The 17,868-nt window shown below is 42.8% G+C and overlaps 1 protein-coding gene and 1 long non-coding RNA gene across 5 annotated transcripts in view; one reads left to right on the top strand and one right to left on the bottom strand.

The window, feature by feature from the left end:
- Positions 1-1,922: 1,922 nt before the first annotated feature.
- LOC142045815 (uncharacterized) lies at positions 1,923-6,846 on the bottom strand. The gene is made up of 3 exons (XR_012654698.1): positions 6,508-6,846; positions 3,145-3,359; positions 1,923-2,112 (listed from the first exon to the last, which is right to left on the bottom strand). It is a non-coding gene; the product is annotated as an uncharacterized LOC142045815 (long non-coding RNA).
- Positions 6,847-11,799: 4,953 nt separating this feature from the next.
- Positions 11,800-17,868, top strand: part of CNOT2 (CCR4-NOT transcription complex subunit 2) — a 166,222-nt gene continuing 160,153 nt past the window's right edge. Inside the window, exon 1 of one of the 4 annotated variants that reach the window (XM_032803807.2) lies at positions 11,800-12,052. The gene's annotated coding sequence lies outside the window, so the exon portion shown is untranslated. The remainder of the gene's footprint in view (positions 12,053-17,868) is intronic. The other 3 variants (XM_032803806.2, XM_032803803.2, XM_032803801.1) reach the window with 3 other exon arrangements.

The raw sequence follows: 17,868 nt of genomic DNA on the forward strand, positions 1-17,868 counted from the left end.
GTCTAGTACACAAAATGATCTCCTGTGGAATAGATAAAGCCATTTCTCTGCATTAACTCAAAAGCTTATATACTGTAGCATCCTTTTCTAAAATAAGACCCTGATCTCGGAAACACATATGCATGTGCATAACTTTACTCATATGAACAGTCCCATTATGCATGTGCATGTTTGCAATATTGGGACCCAAGGCTTGAAAATATGCTATACTCTAGTCTAAATTTGGCAGCTGAACAGTCTGTTATGTTTTTAAAAAGCAGCAGAGAATCCTGTGGCACCTTATAGGCTAACAGACGTTTTGGAGCATGAGCTTTCGTAGGTGAATACCCACTTCATCAGATGCATGTAGTGGAAATTTCCAGAGGCAGGTATATATATGCTAGCAAGCAAGCTAGAAATAATGAGGTTAGTTCAGTCAGGGAGGATGAGGCCCTGTTCTAGCAGTTGAGGTGTGAAAACCAAGGGAGGAGAAACTGGTTCTGTAGTTGGCAAGCCATTCACAGTCTTTGTTTAATCCTGAGCTGATGGTGTCAAATTTGCAGATGAACTGAAGCTCAGCAGTTTCTCTTTGAAGTCTGGTTCTGAAGTTTTTTTGCTGCAGGCTGGCCACCTTAAGATCTGCTATAGTGTGGCCAGGGAGGTTGAAGTGCTCTCCTACAGGTTTTTGTATATTGCCATTCCTAATATCTGATTTGTGTCCATTTATCCTTTTCCGTAGAGACTGTCCAGTTTGGCTGATGTACATAGAAGAGGGGCATTGCTGGCATATGATGGCGTATATTACATTGGTGGACGTGCAGGTGAATGAACCGGTGATGGTGTGGCTGATCTGGTTAGGTCCTGTGATGATGTCACTGGTGTAGATATGTGGGCATCGAGGTTTGTTGCGTGGATTGGTTCCTGAGCTAGAGTTACTATGGGGCGGTGTGCAGTTGCTGGTGAGAATATGTTTCAGGTTGGCAGGTTGTCTGTGGGCGAGGACTGACCTGCCACCCAAGGCAAGCAACATAAGTTTTGTACAACATAAGTTTTGTACAATGTGACATTGGAATGAGGAGAAACAGGTTTAGCGTATCAGCTAAGGTACTGATCCTGCAATGAACTCTGCAGTGGCAGATAAGGTTCTACAATAGGCACAGAGGTCAGACCACAGAGAACCCATTGCAGTATCAAAGTATAGTTACAAAAGTTGTATTCTCTTGATCTCTGTTTAACCTCTCAGCAACTCCCACAGTGGACTAAGTGGAGGATGAAGCCTGAATTTACATTCCAGCTCACAGACCCTAATTAAGTAGGGGACTTGGCCCTTTCCTCTGAGCGAGTTTGCTGTTGCTAACTCTCTGGATTTTATCATAAGTCTCATGATGTTGGGTGTTTTTCTTAATGTCCATCTCCTTGCATATTGTGAATACATGAGAAACTCAACTTTCTTTCTTTTTTTAAGGGAAGTTTCCAGGCTTCATGGTTGTGGAGAAAAGGTTGAGCTTATGACGCAAGTTCATCTGAAAGGAACAAAATCTAAAGGGCAAATAAAAATATCCTTTTTTTAAAAAACTTGTGCTTTTGAAGAACGTGACTTACGATTTTTGAATGCTTGAGACTGCCAATAGTGAATCTGACACTCTGATCTTAAAAAGTTTAAAGTTAGTGCTTAATTAGATTCCAGAATCTACACTCAGCAAAATTATTTGAACTTTACATTGGGAAATATTCAGTTCTCATTTAATCTGTTGTATGTAAAGGCATATAATAATTAAAAATATTACATAAAAATGTGTTTATTTTCTTAAGTTGATAAGATTGGTGGTATGTGACTTAAATACAAAAGATATTATGTATAATCAGTAGGGCTGTCAAGCAATTAAAAAAATAATTGTGATTAATCACACTGTTAAACAATAATAGAATACCATTTATTTAAATATTTTTGATGTTTTCTACATTTTCAAATATATTGATTTCAATTACAACAGAATACAAAGTGTACAGTGCTTCGTCCATCCATCTGTCATTGTTAAAGGTCTCAGAGCAGATTTCTGGTTCTTTGGCGGTTCTGGTGGAGGTATCCCTGTAGCTCTGACTATAGCATTGTCAGGAGAGCTGCCCCTGTGCCTTATTAAGAAAAACAGAGATGTTCCAATTTAGCATCAAATAAACATTTTACAAAAACTTTACTATCTCTCTCACCCACGCCTATGTATTTGCTTAAAATACAAAACCTCATAAAATAACCCAACCACTAAGAAAAATATATTTACTGGGTTTCATCTATCCATCAGCCGTTGATGCTGATGGATTTTCCTTTTCAGCTGTCTCTTTCCTTTTTATTTTGAGTTTGTTTACCTTCATGGAGAAGCTGTGAGATTATTTGCACAAAATGACAATGTTATAAATGGAGTAACTGTCCCTATTATCATTCTAAAAACCCCTGTTGACATAGGTTATGAAACCATATCCTAATTTCAGAGGACCCTTCAACAAAAGGTTCAGCTACCCAGTAGTTGTACGAAGGTGGTGGAATGTGCATTTGGCAGATTGAAAACCTGCTCGTACAGCCTTCAAAACCATTTGGAAGCCAGTGTCATTAATGAAGTCAACATTATTGAGGAACGCTGTGCCCTACACAGTGTTTTCAAAGAGAAGGGGGAACCTTTTCATCAGGAGTGGACTCAGGACACTGCTGACATCTGAACCAGTATACACAACCAGACAGTGCCCCTCTTGTTACTCATGCAATGGAAGTCTGAGACCCTTTGTGTGCCTATAATATAATGGGTATGCCTGGTCCCATCCATGAGGAGGAATGAAATGGTGTTTGAGGTGGTTGTGTGTGTGATCCTTCTTGTAAATGTGTAGGTATTGTATATCATGAATTCTGTAAATACTTTGATAATATATGTTATGCATATTATCCATACTGGTAATGGGCTGCCATTTACAGGTTATGGATTACTGTGATGGCAGTTTATATATGTTTATTATGAAACTTTGAGATTAGGTATTTGATTACATTCTTTAAAGTCTGTGCCACTTTTACCACTACCTATAATAAAATTTGTTACTGTTGCCTTCTGTGCAAATTCAACATTTTATTTCACTTAGGTATTTACAAGCTGCAACAACCAGTAATGCAGACCAGCTGACCTCTCTCCATGAATTTATCTGCCCATCTCTCCTCATGCTGTGTCTCTTTCTTCCCTGCAAATATCCTTACCCTATGGTAGTTGAGTTGGAACCTGGAATTTGTTTAATCAAGCAGGTCTCCCATAAGCTCATCCTAGACTCTCTTTTCCCACAGTAAGGTGATTCAGGCACCCAGGCTTTAGGTGCCATGAATTATCCTGTGGAGGTGGAAAGCCCTTGAAAAGAGAGAAACAGAGAACATTATTGCCTGAGCATGGTAGAAAAATACATTGGAAACAAATGGTTGTGTATAAAATAAAATTGTAACTCAGAATCTACAGCCTGGACTTCAAAAACAAGATACTCTCATGTCTAATAAAGTACTGTTCACCCAAACTCCCTGCAACTCTTTACAGCCAGACAGCCTCTGATCCTTCTTCAATGAGACATACACAATCAACTAGCCTCCTAGGTGAAAGATTTGGAAGGTCTCTGTGACAATCCACAGAGCTAGGACCTAGGTTAGATAGTCCCTGAGCATCTGCTGTATCCACACCATCACACAACAACTTTGACAGAGCAGCAACTGACGGACTGTGAGTCCTGTGGGACCAAGCACCACTGAACTACAGAGATCCTGACTGGCAGAGCCTACTGCATTCACTAATTGGCTGAAGCATGCTATTTAAAGCCTAAGAGAAACATCTAGAGGCTATCTGTGCAAGTAGGCAAATCCCCAGCTTGCTGCTGCAAACAGATCCAATGCACTCAAGACATATTGTATTGCTCATGGTTTCTGGCTCCAATCCTGCTCCTAATACGTAGTCTGGCTTCTGGTTCCTAGTCCTCTGCTCCTGCATTCTCACCCTGCCTCTGTTTCACTAACCCTACTTATGCTGACTCAGGTAGCTCTCACCTGGTGTGACTTGACTTGACTCCAACCTGATTGTACGGCTTGACACTAATACAGACAGTCCTAGCTCAGTCTAGAGGGTCAAAGCCGGAAGCAGCAATGTCCCCACACATCCAGGCCCCAGCCTTGCCCTGGGCCCTGTAGTGAGGGTTCAGACAATCTCTTTACACCAGAACAATCCTTTGTCTTTATTCATAAAGAAGACACCCCCTTGCTATTTGTTTCACCTTGTAGATTTCCGCTCTTGTAGATTTCATAATGTCTCAACTGACACCTGGCTCAGTGTGCAAATAGATACAAAATGTGAGGCACACAGTTCACAAATGGCCAGATAGGGAAATAGGTGTCAGTTACCTCCTGCATGAGAACATTTCTGAGGTATGTCACCTCCTGGTGACCTGCCTTAACTCCAACACTTTAAGAACATAATTTTCAGTACACAATTCCTTAAATAGTATCCATACATTTTGCAATTATTATGATGACCAGAGGGCTACTGACTCTAGGTAGAGATTTCACAAGCCACCTTTAGATGAACTATTATGTAGATATCTGACCCAGGGGATCTCCTAGCCAACAGGACGAGATGGTAGAAAGCATTACTTGTGGCTGTTGTGATGTGAGAGCACATCACCACCAAGGATCCAAGAGTATTACTGGATGATCACATGCCCCCAAATCAGTATTTAGGCTTGTGACTAAAATTCTGAGAGACCACACAAAGCAGCTTTCTTTGGGTTGTATGCTGCCAGTCTTGTCTGTCGATTTACTGGCCTCTGAAGTTAGTCACGGCAAGATTGGAATGCTGTCTTAAAAGGCTACTGTAAGGTTCTTGGGAGGTTACGGGCCTACCCAGAGTGCTCTGCAAGAACGAGGCCCACACACACTGTGAGTTATTTGGCTTTAATGAAGATAAAGTGACACACCCGCAACGGGGACTCCTGGCGTTGCTGTCACTGAGGCGGGGAACCCAGCGCACTGAAGCTCGGCCTGGTATGGAGTCTGAAGGTGGGATCGAAGCTTTGCAGCTATATATACCAAATGCAGAAACAGCTTATACATAAATAAATAGGGGCTTTCCACAGGCTGTGACCGCCCCTTGGCTTAAGGCCATACAAAGCGGTTCTTACCAGCTGAAAGTGGATTATACTGGCATGCTGTGTCCTATAGTGACCGGCTGCCGAGAAAGCGGAAATACCCTAGCTAGGCCATAACACAGTCTTCCGCGGTCCCCTACAGCTACTAAACTGCATCTCACATTCAGAAGATGTGAATGCTGCATGCTTCAATGTTGATTTTGGGATGGACTAGGAACTGAATCTGTTTACGGATGTTTGCATGATTATATGCAATTCATGGGCACAAAAGTCTGTGACGTTTCCACCATCTTAGAATTTCTCAGCATTTATTTTGACATTCAGCAAAAGGGAAGCCAGAGTCCACAAGCTTGGGAGATGATTGCCTATAACCAGCATAAATATTTATTGATATCAAAATTATAAAAATAGGGTGAGAAATGTAACAGAAAATATAAATACATTATTAATCCCAGTCTTCTCTTTTTTTTGCTGTTGCCAATGTAGACTAACTACTTGCTCTGGTCTTTCCTGAAATATTAGGTCTGGTCTTGAACCCTTTGCTTTATAAAGAAGTTTTTTTTAAGTTGATAGTTAGATGGCAACCCATCCTCTACTGCGCTATTGGCTCCTGAATACCTCTGAGCAAAGATCAGTGCCTTTAGTATATGAAGTAAGCCACATAATAGCGACAGTTGGCTGGGACTGAAGTATCCAGGGTAAGTTTGTTCATTGTTGATTGAACTGTTGTGTGTTTAAAGGTGAAAGGGAAGATTCCTCTCTGAACAAGGCATTGGCTATTTCTGTTAGAAGTCACAGTCACACCAGTTGTTCATGACTCTCACAAACCAGGAAGGGCATGGGTCGGATTCACAAGTCTTGGGTTGGGACTCCTTTAGGATGTCCAGAACGTTTTGACTAGTGAATGTATGACCGAGCAGCTCTCCAAAGACCATGAGCAAGACAATAATCACAGACATACGATTCTTCCTAAGGTTCCCGTACCTTCTTTACCCCCACTTTCACAATTCTGGGATGGATCCCATCTAGTCTATGTGTCTAACCAACCATTGTTTGAAATGTCAATATCATCTTTTTTTTGTATGAGCTTGAACATTTCTAATACTGTCTCTCCTTTGGAAAATAAATTTGTTTGCATCCTCAGCCTTTCATTTTCCCTTGAGAAATAATATAATCGGTCTACAGTCCTAATTTTCTATAACCAATATTATTTTACAGGCCTTGTTTTGTTGACCTCTTTTTCTTTATACAGTGTGTCTGAAGCATATTATTTCTTGTAAAATCTTTCATTTTATTTTTTATTGTAGGTCCAATTACTTTTCACAATGGACAGAGTTCCATTAACTTGACATTTGTCCTGATGATTTGACTTACTTTACACCAAGTCAGTCACTGAAGAGAAGTGATAGACAAATATGTATATACTGGCGTTTGTTTTTAATACTAATAAGGTTGTGGGATCACAACCTCTTCTAGGATGACATCTGAGGAGAAGGAAAAAAACACCTTTACCAATTCCCTTGTCGATAATACAGATCCACTGAAAACCATGGGCATCTGAGTGGGAGCCTTATCTATATTTTAGTTCAACTTCAGTGACAGAGAGCATCTCGAGAAAAACGGTCACTAACATACACTTCTGACATGCTCCAAAAACTTGTGTTTTGGAGAGACTGTAAAATTTAGTAGACAATATTTATAATGAGAAAATTATTTTGCTAAATGTTTTCTTCTAGGTGTGAATAAAGTTTAACACATTATAAGCAAATGAACTATTTGTTTTTTCCTGACAGCTGCTGGGATAATCTGCAGGCAGGAAAGTGAAAAGACCCCCTCTACACTACATCTGTTAACTGAAGCCTGATCTACATTACAGACTTATGTCACTGGAAGGCAGCTTACGTGGACCTAACTGCGTAAGGGCAAGTCTACACTTAAAATACTGCATTGGCACAGATGCGCTCATGCAGCTGTACCATTGTAACACTTTAACAAAGATGCTCTAAACTGACATGAGAGAGCTAGCTCTCCCATAGGTGTAGTTAATCCACCTTCCTGAGAGGCAGCAGTTATGTTGGTGGGAGTTCTCCTGCCAACATAGCGCTGCCTACACAGGGGGTTAGGTCAGTATCACTATGTTACTCAGGGGTGTGGATTTTTCACACCCCCAAGCAATGTAGTTATACCAATATGGGTTTGTAATGTAGACCAGATCTAAGTGTCAACTAACATTTTGCTCCCTCCAACATAACTGCCTTGCTAGGGCAACTTAATAACTCCACTTCCATGAGAGGCAATGTCGATGTAGTTAGGTCAACACAGTGTCAGTGCAGACACTTCCTTACTTACATCAACTGTTACTGGCTTTCAGAAGCTGTCCCACCAGGGCTTTGGAGCGTACCCTGGAGCTGGAGTGCAGAGCAGCTCCAGAGCAATGGAGCTTCAGGTTTTTGCCTAGAGCTGGAGCACAGCCAGAGCACAGCTCCAATCAGGGGCGGCTCCAGGCACCAGCACGCCAAGTGCGTGCTTCGGGCGACAAGCGGCTGGGGGCACTCTGCTGGTCGCCGCCAGGGCGGCAGGCAGGTTGCCTTTGGCGGCATGCCTGCAGAGTGTCCACTGGTCCCGTGGCTTCAGTGGACCTCCCGCAGGCATACCGCCGAATCCGCAGGACCAGGGACCTCCCACAGGGAAGCCACCGAGGGCAGCCTGCCTGCAGTGCTTGGGGTGGCAAAATACCTAGAGCCGCCCCTGGCTCCAAAGGCCTGTGTCCCACAATGCCCCACAGTGACAGTACAATTGGTACAAGTGCTCCTGGGGAGGACACGCACTGCTGACATGAGCATACTGTGGACACACAAAGCGATTTAATTAATGCAGTGGCTGTATGCCAACGTAACTTAGGTTGACATAATTTTGTAGCATAGACATGCCCTGAGTTTGTTGGCTTTGATTAATAAATGTTTTTTAAGTCTGGCAGCCAACAATGACACTGCTCCTTCGCCAGACCTGAAGAGCTTGAAAGCTTGTATCTTCCACCAACAGAAGTTAATCCAATAAAAAGATATTACCTCATCTACTTTGTACTGGATCAGCAGGTAGTAATCGATCTATCAGGGATCGATTTATCGTGTCTCATCTAGATGCGATAAAATGATCCCCGAATTGACACTTGTACTCCACCTCAGCAGGAGGAGTAAACGGAGTCTACGGGGGAGCCGCGGCAGTCGACTTGCCACCATGAGGATGGCCAGGTAAGTTGAACTAAGATACTTGGACTTCAGCTACGTGAATAGCGTAGCTGAAGTTGCACATCTTAGATCGATCCCCCCCAGTGTAGAACAGCCCCCAGTCTAGGCACAGCTATGTTGACAAAAGAGAGCTTCTATTAACATAGCTAACTCTGTTTGGGTAGGTGATGTTCCTACACCAACAGAAAACCCCCTTCCATTGGTGAAGGTTGCATCTATATTACAGGGCTATGCAGGCACAGCTATGCTTGCATAATCTCAGGGCTTGTCTACTTACAGCGCTGCACCATTATAGTGCTTAGTGAAGATGCTACCTATGCCAATGGGAGAGCTTCTCCCGTTGACATAGGTAGTCCACCTCTCTGTGAGGTGGTAGCTGTGTCGATGAGAGAAGCCCTCTTGTCGATATACTTCTGTTTAGGCTGGGGGTTGGTGAGTATACCTACATCGCTTTCCACATCCCTGAGTGACGTAGTTATACTGACATAAATTGGTAGTGTAGACAAGTGGTTCTCAAAGCCGGTCCACCGCTTGTTCAGGGAAAGCCCCTGGCGGGCTGGGCCGGTTTGCTTACCTGCCTGTGTCTGCAGGTTCGGCCGATCGCAGCTCCTACTGGCCGCGGTTCTCCACTCCAGGCCAATGGGGGCTGTGGGAAGGGCGACCAGCACATCCCTCGGCTCCTGCCGCTTCCCACAGCCCCTATTGGCCTGGGGCAGTGAACCACAGACAGTGGGAGCCACAGTCAGCCGAACCTGCGGATGCGGTAGGTAAGCAAACCGGCCCGACCCACCAGGGGCTTTCCCTGAACAAGTGGCAGACCGGCTTTGAGAACCACTGGTGTAGACCAGCCTCTGTCATATAGAAACACTTATATTGATTTAAAATTGGCTTATATCCATTTAGATTGTGAAATAAGCCACTCTGAAACCAAAAGAAGACTGTCTACATACAAACTTGTACCAGTCTAGCTAAAATAGGTTTACAAACACACTTTTAGCCAAATCAGTGCATGTTTGTATGTTGACAAAGCCTTACAGCTGCAAGCTGAACTGATATATGCTAGGTTTAAATTGAAGTAAGAAAGTCACATAGGGTTTTGCAGCAATTTAACTTAGTTTGTTTTAAATATCCTTTTATTAAACTGGTACATTTTGGGGGGCAGAACAGGCCTCATCCTTGCAGAAAAAACGTACTCAGCCAATAACAACAGGAGCCAGTACAGGAGCAAAGGTGTGAATTCACCCCATTCATCACAGTAAACTGTGGGCTATTTATCAACTTCAGAGTTTATTACAAAACGTTAAAATGCTAAAAACTTTCCTCTTCTTTAAGAAAACAAAACAAGGAAGTCAAATACACAAAAGTTGCAGTGTTAATGTTCTACAATTAAACACACAAAGCAAGGGAATACAGCAATTAAGGTTCTTGAATTAACATTAACTTGCCCACATTGTGCATACAGATTTGTGATTACTGGTTAGGCTACTGAATACACACTATGTGCAAAACAGAGTTCATGTTTCTGAGAGAACCTTACTTCTTGCATTCCTTGACTTTGTTCAAATATGTAACCTTAATGTTTCACTAATCTCAATTTTTTCACTAACGCCCAATCCTGCAATCTGACCAAGTCTCCTCATTGTGTGTCAAACTTGCTGCCCCATCCACTCTCATTCTTCCTTATGAAGTGTATTTAACAGAGCAGCTGCCCTCCTACCCCCACCAACTCCTATAGGGTATGTGGGTGTCTAAAGCTATGTCTACACTGGGATAAAAAAACCTGTGGCTGTTTCAGTTGACTCAGGCTCAGGCTCTGGGGTAAAAAGTAGGTGTGTAAATGCTCAGGTGGGAGTCCAAGTTCTGAGACCCTCCATCCTCACAGGTCCAGAGTTCTGGCTGGAGCCCAAGCCTGAACCTCTACACAGCCATTTTTATTTTCAGCCTCTCAACCTGAGCCAGGCAAGTTCAAGTCAGCTGACCTGGGCCAGCCATGGGTCTTTTACCCCTAGGTAGATGTACCCTAAAAACTTCTGCCCTCCCACCCCCACCTACTGTCTCATACGGTGTGTGTGCTTCAGGGCTTGTTTATACAGCAGTGCAGCTGCACTGTTGTAGTGTTAAGAGGCCTGGTCCACACTCCAAAGTTAGCAAGGCAGTTTATGTCAACCTTACTGTGTTTACACTAAAATCTCGCTCCTGCCGACATAACTGCCCTGGTATGGCGACTTACTTCCATGTAAGGTGTAGAGTCAATATTGATGCAGTTATATCAAAGCAGTGTCAGTGTACACACTGCATTGCTTACACTGACCGCTAATGGCTTTTAGCTGATCCACAATGCCCCAGAATGACAGTACAATCTGTACAAGTGCTCCTGGTGAGGACACACACTGCCAACACAAGGAGCAAAGTGTAGACGTGCACAAGTGATGTAATTACTGTCACTGCTGTATGCAGCCCTAAGTTACGTCAACCTAATTTTGTAGCGTAGACACACCCTCAGTGTAGACATTCCTATGCTGATAAAAGGGGTTCTCCCATCCGCACAGATAATCCACCTTCCTGAAAGGCTGTAGCTAGGAGGAAAGAAAAATTCTTCTATCTCCTTAGTGCTGTCTACAGAGGGACTTAGACCATCTTAGCTGTCACTCAAGGGTGTGGATTTTTCACACTCTCATGCGATGTAGCTGGGGCCATCTAATTTTCTAGGGTAGAGCAGGAGCCCTCAGAGTTGCTGCCCCCACCCATTGTCTCCTATGTGTGTGTGTCTGTAAGAGAGTTTCTGTGTCCCCGTCTCCCTGAAGAGGGGACATAGGTGGAAGGGTAACAATCCTGCAGCAAGGGAGGTTTAGGTTGGACACCAGGAACAAGTTCCTAACTGTCAGGGCGGTTAAACACTGGAATAAATTGCCTAGGGAGGTTGTGGAATCTCCTGCTCTGGAGATATTTAAGAGTAGGTTAGATAAATGTCTATCAGTGATGGTCTAGATGGTATTTGGTCCTGTCATGAGGGCAGGTGACCGAACTTCATGACCTCTTGAGGGCCCTTCCAGGCCTACAGGCCAGGAATTCTAATTCCCCACCTTCTCTGCCAGAGAGCGGGTGTTTAACGCAGCTGCTCCCCCTGCCCCATGAGGGCATCAGACCCAGTACCCGCCCCCTCCTGTGCAGCGTGTGACCGAGCTGCTGCCCCCTCAGGTTAGGGGATCACAGCACTAACGAGGGCCCCGCTGTCTCCAGTGGGGAGCGTGTGGCAGGGCTCCCGCTCCCCTCTGCTCTCTCCCCCAGGAGAGGCCGCTGCCTGTCCCAGGCCCGGCGCCCTGCCCCAGCAGGGCCCTGGCCTCCCGCCGGGGCTAAGCGCGGAGAGAGGGAGGCCCAGGAGCCGGGCTGGCCCGAGGGGGAGGAAGGAGCAGGCGGCGGCGGCTCCTATCGCGGGCCGAGCCTCCCCCGGGAGGCGGAGGGTGCCGAGCGAGCCGCTCTCCCCTCCGCAACGCCAAGGCAGGACGCGCTACTCTCGCCGTCTCGCCCTGGTTCCGGTTGCCAGGACGGGCGGCGGCGGGGTCGCGGCGGCAGCGGCGGCGGGCGGGTCAGAGGGTAAAGGTCGCTCCCCCAGCATCCTCCGTGCTGGATACCCAGCCATCTTGGATCCTCGGGACAAGAAAATTCATGCGGTGAGTTCGGCCCCCATTATTTTCTGGCCCCCTCCCCGCGGCGCGCTCTGCCCGCTGCCTCTCAACCGAGCCCGCAGGCGCTGGCGGTGGGTTCCCCGGCGGCCTGGGCCCGGCCCGGGACTCCCTGGGCCCGGCCGTAGCCAGCTGGGTTTCCGTTTGCTTTTGTCTTCGAGGGAGAGAGAGGGGGGGACGCGCAACGTCTGAGTCGGGAGCGGAGCCCTTAGGCCCAGCCCAGGCAGCGGCTCCGGCCTCTTCCACCATCTCCGGCCGCGGCGGCGGCGCCCGAGCCCCGCTCTGCGGGGAGGGAAAGGCCGGCACTGCGGGAGGCGGCAGAGCCTGGGGCCCGCACCCTGGGGCCTTCTCATCCTCTGCGGTCGCCTGTGGCACTTCACACACCCCGGCTTCCCTTCCTACTGCGCCGCTCGCTGCCCCTTGCCCTGGCCGCTGCCTCCCCGTCCACCCGCGATGTCCGCCCCCTGCATCTCTTCCCCGCTCCCGCCTGTGTCCTACTGTCTCTTCCCCCAAGCCCTTGGCCTAGTTGTGGTTCCTGATACCATGCAGCCCTATCGTACTTTCGGGTGGCTTGGGTGTGTGAGAATATACATTGGTGTTAATGTTTCCCCTCCCTTGTGCCTTTTGGCTCCGGGTTAAGAAACCGATGGAGCAAAATCTGCCACCCATCGACTCTGGTGCTACTGGCTTTTCCTCATAGGCGATGCTGGGGTTTTGCTGTTCACCAGTGTGGCCTTGCGGCCTGTTACCTGAGTCCCCTAGATGAAGAGAGGGGGTGAAATAGGGTTAATTATTTTTGATGTATTGTCCACAGCCTTTCTGAGGGAGACTGAGATGTTGTTGGAACAGGTTCTGATCCTCCCTCGGAAATGTTTGTTAAACAAACTTGAAGCAAACTGAACCACTTCCTCTGAGTGCTGTCTCTGTGTCTGATGATATCTTGTCTTCCTGTGTCTGCTGGTGTTTCTGCTTTGAAGTAGCTTTTCACTGTGAACCAGTGCTAATGGGAACATGCAGATACAGTAAGGGAAAGTTAATTCTTGTGTTTACAATTGTAGCTGTGTACAGATATTGCTTAAATTTGCAAACCAAAAAATGATGCATCTGTTACTTAAACTTTTTTATTATAATTCAAGTTACACATAACATTAGTTTAGATATTTTGTACTACTCTGCCCAAAACCCACAACATAATTATGTCATTGTGGATCAACAGCATTTACTTTTTAAAAAATCCACGTTGTTAGAGAAACTTACTGCTAAAACTGTCGTGTTCTATTGGCTTTTTATTTCATATATAAAATGTAGAGATCTCCCATTTGATTCCTGGGTGGGGAGTGAATTAAGTCCATGAAGGAACGAAACATTCATATTGGCCCGTACAGCGGTAACATCTGGTGGAAGAGATTGGCTGCTGGGCTTAACTCAGCAATAGGGGAGCTTAAAGTTTATCAAACTCATTGTCATGTCAGTCGGTAGACATTAGGTTTCTGGAAACATGGATGCAGTTCAAACTATTAAGACATATGCAGAGCAGAATATTCAGATATAATTATTTGGGTTTTCATTGCAAAGATTACTTTATTTGGACCTGAGGGTGGATTTACATAGCACTAATGTCCTTTGATTTTTTTTTCTTTTATAGTATTTTTCAGTGTGGTCTATTTTTGATCAAAGCATGCCTGGTCCAATTCTTGAGGACTGCACTATTTTATAACATTATAACTGTTTGTGTGGAGAATTCCAGTGGACACATGGCCTATTAAGATGTCTCCAATTGGGCAGACAAAAAATGAAGTCTCAGAAATCACTCTTGACTTTTGAAAATCTTGGCCTTTGTCTCTAGCTTGTGTTAAGCATTAGGTATGCCATTTAAGCAGGTACTTGACGTTAGATCTGAAATCAGAAACTAGGTCTGAAATCAGAAACTTGAATTTGTAGGCTTCAGTTTTACACAGTTTGTATGTTGCGGGATATTCTGTACGTCAGTTCATTGTATCATCATAGTCTTAATCTTTATAGGTATTTTTGTATTTGAAAAATATACTTTTCACATCACTCAACTTTAATCTGTTCAAAAATTCTGTAACTTTTTCAACTTACCTGCCTTCAGGGTTGAAGTAGTAGCTATCAGTCACTAAATTGACAATGTATTGTTAAAGGTAAAATGAAAGCAACCTGCATCAGACATTCTGACTTGATCTAAAATATTAAGCCTAACACTAATTGTAGTTAGATTTTTCTGTCAGAAATGCACGTGCAAGTCTCACTGAAGTCTATAGGAATTGTGCACAAGTATTCAAGGACAGAATTTGGCCTTAAGCACTGCAGAATTCCTGTTGTTTTAAAGTGCTGTTTAAATAAATCTGTTATCCAACCTGTTATTTGTTTGTGAAGATCTGTGTGGTAATTAAAGAATATATGATAGTTCCTACTTTTTCTTTAATTGTTGGTAAACCACTTGTCACATTTAGAAATATACAAAACAACATTTCTCTCTCTGTCTAGACAAATATTTAAGTGCTGCAGCCTAAGCCCATATACAAGTGATGTGGTATGTACTAGTCTAACCAAAACTGAATTTTGTTGGGGAGTAGAGGGAAACAAACAAACAAACAAAAGCAGTTTATCATCAGAAATATAGGATTAGTCAATCATTTTTATAATTAATTCAGAAAACACACAGTTTGATACATATTGACAAAACCCAAGAAATTCGAAGTTAAATTGAGCTTGAATCCTCTGGCCTTTATTAGCTTATGTCAGAATCTTAATATATTTTTAAAATAGTGTTAGGAATTTGATAAAATGGTCAATGAAATTTTACAGATGGCATTTGTAGTTGAAAACTCTTCTGATGTTTCAAATATACTGTATCCAGAGACTCAGACTAGCTTGTTTTGGTTCCAGTTTCCTGGGTAGAGGTTATACCATAAATAAGACTACTACTAAAATCAAGGGGACTATATTGGGCTGTTAGTGATGGCTCTGATCCTGCTAATGCTTATGCGTGTGCTTAACTTTAAGTGTGCAAGTAGCCTCTCTGACTTATTTAAGTCTATGAATTTGCATAAATGTTTGCAGGATTGGGATCTAAATGTGTATTAATGACTTTCTGAAAGCTTAAAAAAAATCTTGTCTACACAGATCAGAGCTTTATCAATGAGCTTTATGATAACATTAAAAGATCTGCATTTTTTAAAAAGTGAAATTATTGCAGAGACTATTTTAAAATGCTAATAACCCTTTACTGTGGGGAATATAAAAGGGAGAGTTGACATCCAAAAAGCCTTGTCTATGCTGAATTAATAGTCACAATTAATTTTGTATGTGAACTATTTTTGAGATTCAGTATTGCTGAAATAAAAGTACTATTTTGTTTGTATGCCTTTGAAGTAAAATCCAACTTAAAATATCTTTTGAATTTAAGAGAAAATTAATAATCTTTTTGTAAAGAAGGGTGCCAAAATGCATTACAGGGATGTACAGGTTGCCAGATTTTAGGCTTAGGCAGATAAGAGGCTAGGTGGTATCCTCTGAAAATAAAATGTCAATGACAAAAGTGCTTACAATGCCTAATTTACGCTAGAAAAGTTTGTCGGTATAGTTGTATCCTCCTTGTGTAGATGCAGCTTAAGCTAGCAAAAGATTGTTTTTGCTGAGACAGGTTCCCTGAAAGAAGTAACCTACACTGGAAAAGGCACCTTCTGCTGATATAACTGTGTCAAAAATAAAGCTTTTGCTGGTACAGAAATGCCTTAAAAAATCACGCTCCCAACTGACAAAAGTTACCAGCAAAAGTTTCTAGTGAAGACCTGTCTGCTGTGCCTCTCATGAAAAATTTTAATGGGCAGTTGTCTCAAGCTTTAGTAAAGAGAGAGAACCAATGACAGAATATCAGGCTGTAGCTTGAAGACTGTTACGCTGCTTGTAACAATGTGCAAATTACACGTCATTACTGAGTGTACACATCCTACCCTGCAACTCTTAAAATAAAAAATTGTACAACTGCATAAGTAAAGGGACGCCATTTTCTTTCTTAGTTTTTTACCTCTCTGTTGTTTGTAATATCTTCTACAAACTTGAAAATAACGTGGTGGTGGTGGTTATTGGTATTATGGTAGTACCTATGTGCTCAAGTCATGGACCAGGACCCCACTACTTGGCACTGTACAAACAGAACCAAAAGATGGTCTCTGGCCCAAAGAGCCTATCGTTTTGTTTTCCATTTTGTAAATGTTTCCCTTCTGATCCCTCCCCTCATCCCCTTATTTCTGTGGAGTATAGTTAGCTCCCTGGTTGTTTTTTTCATTACTTATCAATGGCTCTTTGAAAATAAGATTTTTACTTAAACTTCACCTCTTCTGCCATCTGGTTGGGTGTGTTGTTTAACTTCACAATCACGGATTGGGAGACTTAAAAATGGAAAAATCCATAGGGCTTTGCCTACCAGATTATATTTATAAGTTAAAATTTGGGGCTAAGCTATTTGAGAATACTTTTAAAATAATTAAGCATTGTGATCTTTTCAGTCACTTCCCTTTGCTGACTTATTTGCTCTAACAGTCCAAGAGTAAGTAATTTGAAATTCATTTCAGGTTCTCATTTCCGTTTGTTTTTGTTTTGAGGTTGTTTGGTTTTTTTTTTCTTTGCTCTTTTAATGCACCCCAAATTTCTGGTGGTTTATATTTTCTGAAGTTGCATCAGTGAAATGGAAAATATTACTTTGCATGTTAATATGGTTGCCAGAGCAGTAGTCCAGAATGTGGGAACAGGAGTAAGAAAACCTGAGCTCTATTACTGACCCATCTGCTGACTTATTGTGTGACCTTGTGTAAGTCACTTAACTAATTTGTACCTCAGTTTCCCATGTGTAATAGTGGGGTAATACTTACCCATCTTCGTAGCTTTATGGATGGAAAGTTCTATAGAAATGCATAGTACTATTATTTCATTAGTTTACGATTTACAATTATTGGTAGCAGTTGAAAACTAGCACTTAAACTGTCTTGTACTCTGTTAGTAGGTAACAGTTCTGTTTGCACCTGGTTGTTTCGTAGGAGTATTGCTAAAACGCTTTCTATTGCAATATAAATATGCATATTTGTTTGGAATCATTAACAAGGAGTTTTTCACGTGAGTATCTGGTTGAAATAGAATAACTAATTATATCCAGCAACTGAGTTTATTTCAAGATATGGACTGTTAGTCTGAATTTGTAGGTCATTCCTTGGTAAAGAAGTTTTCCTAATGCTGTCCAAATTGTGCATAATGTAATTTCTTTGTCAAGTTTCTGCATCTACTTGTCACATGCAGCTATTCAAAATGTTCTTCTGATTAATTAGTGTTCCCCCTTTTTAGTCCATACAGTTAATATATTATATGAAATGGAAAATATTTCCTTGTAACTAATTTCTTCCTTTGTAGCTGTTTATATTGTAGTTGTAAAAAATGTTTTCTCAAGTAATTCCACAGAATGGCTAGTTACCAAGTGCATATTCAGATAAGATCCATAGTCAGTAAAGTAATAGGAACAAGGTTGGGGCACTTTCCTTTTCGTTGTTTTAATTGTGTAGTAGCACTTAATTTGTGAGAGAACACTTTTTATAAGTACAATGTAAAAGGTGCACATCCAGAAATAGTTACAAAGAGTGTTCTTCTACTTCATATAAATTGTATAGACTGAAAATAGGAAAACACTGTTCCATTAGAGTCAGAAGAGAACAGTATAAACAGCTTTATGTGACATATAGATGCTGAAAGCTCACTAGGGACTTTGCTATTGATTTTATGTGGAAGGCAGT

Source organism: Chelonoidis abingdonii, chromosome 1 (assembly GCF_003597395.2).
Source record: "Chelonoidis abingdonii isolate Lonesome George chromosome 1, CheloAbing_2.0, whole genome shotgun sequence".
Lineage (NCBI taxonomy): Eukaryota > Metazoa > Chordata > Testudines > Testudinidae > Chelonoidis > Chelonoidis abingdonii.